This window comes from Patella vulgata, chromosome 1 (assembly GCF_932274485.2).
Source record: "Patella vulgata chromosome 1, xgPatVulg1.2, whole genome shotgun sequence".
Taxonomy (NCBI): Eukaryota; Metazoa; Mollusca; class Gastropoda; family Patellidae; genus Patella; species Patella vulgata.
The window spans coordinates 43,105,248-43,112,315 of NC_065879.2; positions in this window are offsets into that span (position 1 = coordinate 43,105,248).

Consider the following 7,068-nt stretch of genomic DNA (forward strand, 5'->3'; position numbering starts at 1 on the left):
ATTGTTCATTTCTAAATGCAAGAATTAAGCACAGAAATACCATGAAAAGCCACCATTTACACTGTTTACTATTCCGCTTTGTCGTAGGCTACAGTTACTCGCACAGTTTGGAAGTAGCCAATTTTAAAGCAACGAATTTCACACCATCTACACTTGTTTTCATCTGCTTAACACTAGTTTATAGCTCTATGGCCTACTCTTATATTGAATTCCAACTGCCAAGGAATCTTTTATGTGCACGCAAATGTATACACAGGGCCTCAGTTTTTCGTCCCATCCAAACAACTAGACAGCTCTCCTTGTCAGGCCCTATGTCTTGCATCACTGACAAACAATTTAAGAGTGTTTTGTCTTTGTGTACCTACATGTAGATTCTTTTATTATGGTAACAATGTTAATAAATATATAGATTTGAAGCCAAAGTAAAGACCTGCAATAGGCAGATTTAGCTCTTACATAATACACAGGGAAAGGTACTTTAAGAGTGCATTCCTATACATCGCTAGGTACAATGAAACTACTAAAAGATAGGTTGCCAGGCAATGAAACATGCCCACAGCAGCTAAATCGTCCGGGCAGTCAACAAGAGTTGTCAAATATTTTTACTTTTGTCGGTTATGAAACATAATACACTAAATAATAACAACTCATTAAGTATTTATCAGAAAATCATTAGAATTTGTTTGGCCCATGCTAACGTTTAGTATACAAAACATTTAATATCATGGGTTTAGCTGTTCAAGTTATACAAAATCATTGAAAAACAATATACTTGTTCGTCTCAAGACCTTAAACTCTGTGTATCAATCAAAAAACAATAAACGATTATATACATTTATAGGTGTAAACACGGTGTATAAATATAAAATCAATCTGATGGTACAATGTAACTATGATCTCTAAAGCATCCATAAGATTTTTCAAAGTGATCAAGGGCCATAACTCTGGCAGTAATTATTGGAAATCGTTGAAAATCAATAGGATTCAGTCTCATGACCCTAAACACTGTGTATAAAGTTAAAGGACAATATTGGTGTCAGTCATTATCACATATGTGATAGAACTGGTTAAACACGTTCCAAATATAATTTTAACACAGAGATTTCAATGATAGATGAGTAATACAGGTGTCATGAATCAGATGTGACGAAAGCCAAAGGAAAACACGAGTTATCCCTCTATATAACTGACTGAAGTGACGAGTGATAACAGATATACGGTCGAATTTCTGCTCACTAATAATTCCTTTGAAGACCAAAAGTTGTTATATGGGACTGCAAGAGGATATCTGACAATTCAATAAAGTAATTGAATGTCATTAGATAAGAGAACACGAGAAAAATAGAAATAGTCCCTACATTCCCTTGTTTTTATTCATTCTATACCTTATAAAAACATGGTAATGCACGGACTTTTCCGTTTTCTTTCGTGTTCTCTTATCTAGTGGCAGTCAATTCTTTTTATGAATTGTCAGATATCCTCTCGCAGTCTCACACAACAACTTTTGGTCTTCGAAGAAAATATAAGTGAGCAGAAATACGGCCGTGTATCTGTTTTCACTCGGCGCTTTAGTCAGTTATATAGAGGGATAACTCGTGTTTTCCTTTGGCGTTCGTCACTTCCGATTCATGACACCTGTATTACTCTTTTATCGTAGCAATGATCTCGGTGTTAAAATTATATTTGGAATGTGTTTAACCAGTTCTATCACATATGTGATAATGACTGACACCAATATTGTCCTTTAAAGTCAATCGAATATTAACCTTAGCTTCTAGAGTGCCACAAGATTTTTCAAAGTGATCAAGGGCCATAACTCTGGCAGTAATTATCTGAAATTGTTGAAAATCAATACGCTTCTTCATCTGATAACCTTAACTTTAGCCTCTAGAGAGTCCACAAGATATTCCAAAGAGATAAAAGGCCATAAGCATAACTCTGACAGTAATTATCATAAATTTGAAGTCAATCGGGTATTAACTTTAGCCTCTAGAGCGTTTACAAGATTTTCCAAAGTGATCAAGAGCCGTAATTATCGAAAATCATTGAAAATCAATAGGCTTCTTCGTCTGACGACCATAAACACTGTGTATAAATTTAAAGTCAATCAGATATTAATTTTAACTTCTAGAGCGTCCACAAAATTTTTCAAAGTGAAAGGGTCATAACTCTGGCAGTAATTATCGAAAATCGCTGAAAATGAATAGACTTCTTCGTTTCATGACCTTAATCACTGTGTATAAATTTAAAGTCAATCGGATATTAACTTTAGCCTCTGGAATGTCCACAAGGTTTTTCAAAGAGATCAAGGACCATAACTCTGGCAGTAATTATCAGAAATCAGTGAAAATCAATAGGCTCCTTCATCTTGACTTTAAATTTATACAGTGTTTAAGGTCATGAGACAAAAAAGCCTATTGATTTTCAACGATTTCCGATAATCCCTGCCAGAGTTATGACCCTTGATACAGAGTTTAAGGTCTTGTGACGAACAAGTATATTGATTACCAATGATTTTTTGATAACTTTGATAAAATAAAAAAATGACCATGTGGCTTTACTATGAAATGGTTATCTTTGGCTGTTTTTATATCTCACTGACGATGCATCTTTCTCACTGACAATGCATCGGTAACCTTTTTTTTTTATATGCTCCACTTCCACAACTGTCTTAATCGTCTGTTCTTTCATTATCGGCATTATCATACAGCAACATTTCTAATTATTGCATTGAAATATTGATGTAAAATCGGCTAAAATATCAACAACCAACTTAGCAGTAGTTAATGTCCAATGTTTTGAAAACTTTTAAGTGCAATTTGATCAGCAGATATGTTATGAAAAGTATTTATTTTCACCACTCTCTCACAGGTCAAAGGATAGAACATTATTTTGTAGATCAAGAAATTTCATATATATAATCAAACTAACAGTGTCCTCAGAAACCACATAATATCTATCAATTATATAGAATAGCGGATCTCAATATTGCAGGAACCAGTGGGTATTAGATAATGACACTTACACTTAGTGTGTTAAATATTAGGTGGATGGGGAAAGAGAGAGAGAGAGAAATGGGGTTTAACCACTCGACACAAACTAGGTCATTTCTTTGTGTCATTTCGGGACTAACAAATGGTTCAATTTTATTTCAATAATTCGCTTGCGCGTAGGGGTCTTTAGCAGTGGGAGGAAAGCAGAGGACCCGGAGAAAACCGACGAGGTTGGACAGGCGACCCTACTCCTTGTCACGTACAACCGGGGAATCATAACCCCGCCAGTTGACTCAATGACAGACCGTATGATACAGCGCAGCGCACACCTGCTAACCATTCGGCCATCCAACCCCCCAGGTGGATGGGGAGTACATATGCGTAATATGAGCTCGTAGGTTGTTTTTGGACGATTTAGCATGGTCGTGACATTTGGATGCGTTCTGAAGTACAAATCAATCTGGTTTTCAAAAATGAGCATAAATAAGTTAAAATGCTGAAGGAAAGCACCGCTTGTTACAGTCCTTCTCTGTATTCAAAAGTTTGAAATTTGAAATATATTTTAATATGAGATACATGTATACAAAATAATCATCTGTGATATTAAGTTACATTAAACTAATAAAATAACAAAACCTTTATAAAATATAATAAGTTTGGATATTTTCTAATTACATTAGATAAAAACTATGATAAAATTGCACATATAATTTTATTTTAAACATTTTCCTGCATGGAATTTAAGGAAATTTTTCTTGAGGTATTAAATAAGACAAATCAAGTAAAAGATGTATTTTACATGTCATCATTGCCTTAATGTTAGAATTCAGTTATCCTTATGTCATCTGCTAGCAACTATAAGAAAATAACAGATGGTGCATAAACTGAAATTGATGTCATGCGGTGGGATTTCATATATGTAGATGGAATTTATTTCAAATCCATTAAACTAGTATGGTATATACTCAAAACAAAATATCATTTAATCAATTTACAATATATGTTAATAGATATAATCAATGTCAAATAAATATAAATGGAGTACATTTCATTATCCCCCATGTTAATGGATCAGGAAAATTATGTCAATAACAATAAAACAATGTCAATTACTGTTCAAAATAAACAATGATATATAGAGATGAATTTATTTAGGCCTCAACTTATTTTCAAATTCATAAACTAGTATTGTACATATACTCATGGCATACTCAAAATAAAATATCATTTAAAAGATATACAAAATAAAAATGTAAAAAATTCTAAACAAAAAACATCACAAACAATATAAATAAGATGACGGAACACTTTCAATATCTCCTTAATGGTCCATGATAAAACAGTCAATAAAATACCCTGAACATTCAACATGACATGATAGTTTTGTTTTGCTATTTCCTCTGCTATTCCTCTTGTAAAACACAATGGTGTTTCCAGAAAAACAAGCCAACAGTAAGGCTGATGTCCCCCGCCAAAATCCCAAAATAAATAGATGACACATATTAATTAATCGCACATTTATTTCTTTCAAAAGTATTGAGCAATCAAACAATACACTAAGTTTCATCACTCTCTATCAGATAGAATTAAGATTATCTTGTCCCAAAGCATTAACCAATATTGATTAGCTCTGCTTAGCTTCAGCTCAACAAAATGTTAATCATTGAACTCAGTCAAGACATTCACCTAATGAACCACACTGATGACTTCAATGCAACTTAATGAGCCCCAAATATTAAATTTTTTCCTCCGACAAATTGAATTCTAAAACATTTTTTTATGTATTAGAAAAATAAATAAAGACGTTTGAAGTATTTGTAGGTAAAAATATTTCCTGTTTTAGTGTAAATGGGTATTAAAATGAGTAAAAGGCGCCATTCTGCTCAAATCGGTAACGTCTTATGTAAACAATGCACGCGCCATTGAGCCAATGATTGACGCCGCGTGATATGATGTCATGTGTTGAAGGCAGTCATTTTTTACAGAGATATTAGAAGACTTTCATAATACTCTGTGAAACAGATTGCTAATGAACATCTACATCAAGTTTAAACATTCTACCTCAGTTAAAATAAAAGTTTTAATGTTCCAAAGTCTTGACCAATCAAATTGCTTATTGCTCCTTAGCCTAAGCAGAAAATTCTCACCGTCAAACTAAGTCAAGATAATGAACGCCTACACCAAATTTGAACCTTCTACCTCAATTAGAAGGAGAGTTATTGTGTTCCAAAGTCTCGACCAATCAAATTGCTTATCGCTCTGCTTACCCTCAGAAGAAAATGTTCTTTACCAAACTTAGTCAAGGTATTGATGTAATAAAGCTATACACCAAGTTTCCTCACTCTCACTTAATTAGAACTAAAATTATTGTGTCCCAAAGCAGCAACCAATCAAACTGCTTATCTCTGCTTACGCTAAGCAGAAAATTCTCATCCTCGAACTCCATTAGGGCATTCATATAATAGACACCTACGACAAGTGTGAACATTCTAACTCAATTAGAATGAGAGTTATTGTGTTCTAAAGTCTCGACCAATCAAATTGCTTATCGCTCAGCTTACCCTGAGCAGAAAATGCTTATTATCGACCTTAGTCAAGGTATTGATGTAATGAAACTATACACCAAGTTTCATCACTCTCACTTAATTAGAACTAAAGTAATTGCTCATCTCTGCTTATCCTAAGCAGAAAATGTTCATCTTCCAACTCCATCAAGGTATTGACCTAATAAACACCTACACCAAGTTTGAACATTCTAGCTCAATTAGAAGGTGAGTTATTGTGTTCCAAAGTCTCAGCCAATCAAATTGTTATCGCTCTGCTTATTCTGAGCAGAAAATGCTCATTATCGAACTTATTGATGTAATGAAACTATACACCAAGTTTCATCACTCTCACTTAATTAGAACTAAAGTTATCGTGTCCGAAAGTATCAACAAATTAAATTGCTTATCTCTGCTTACCCTAAGCAGAAAATGCTCATCTGCTTAGGACGCCATCAAGGCATTGACCTAATAAATATGGGGCGCCGTTTGTAAAATAATTATTTAATTTTTTTTATAGCAAAAAACATTAGATTTAACTCCGAATATATATATTTTGATAAATATTAGAACAAAAATGGCATATATGTAAATATCAAAAGATATTGTAGCTAAAAGTCGAGTTTTTGGTCTATGAAAAACTTAAAATGTTATATCTTGATTTCACATTGCTTAGTTAAATATATAGCTAAATGTGCCGTTTTCGTAGGTATAAATGCTAAATACTAAATCACTGAAAAATCTAAAGTTAAACATTTAGCTAAATATATAAACATTTAGCTAAATATATAAACATTTAAGCTAAATATATAAACATTTAGCTAAATATATAAACATTTAACTAAATATATATATTTAGTTAAATATATAAACAGTTAACTAAATATATAAATATCATGCTAAATATATATGTTTAGCTAAATGTATAAATATTTAACTAAATATATATTTGTGGTCCCGCCAATATTTATATTATCGTAAGCGACACAAAAAACTGTGCATAAAATGATGATGAATCAGTTAACCCAATATGTTGTGAACTTACCATATTTATGAGTGATCGATGTCTAACGTTACATATATGTGGGCATTATTAACGAATTGCGGGTGTAAGAACTAAGCTGAGCGTTCAGGTACCAGATAGTACTGTGTTGTGCAGTCAATGGAAAGTTGTACACTACTACGTCATCGTTTAGTGTGAAGTCGCTTACAACAATAATTATTTTACAAACAGCGTGGTACGGTTGCGCTTTGTAAATTTAACTATATGTTTAGCTAAATATATAATTATTTAGTTAAATATATAATTATTTAGCTAAATATATAAATATTTAGCTAAATATATATTATTTAGCTAAATATATATTATTTAGCTAAATATATATTATTTAGCTAAATATATAAATGTTTAACTAAATATATAAATGTTTAACTAAATATTTTAACATTTAAATAAATATATATTTAGCTAAATGTTTAACCATTTAACTAAATATTTATATATCATCAAATCTCTTGTTTTGGTCTTAATA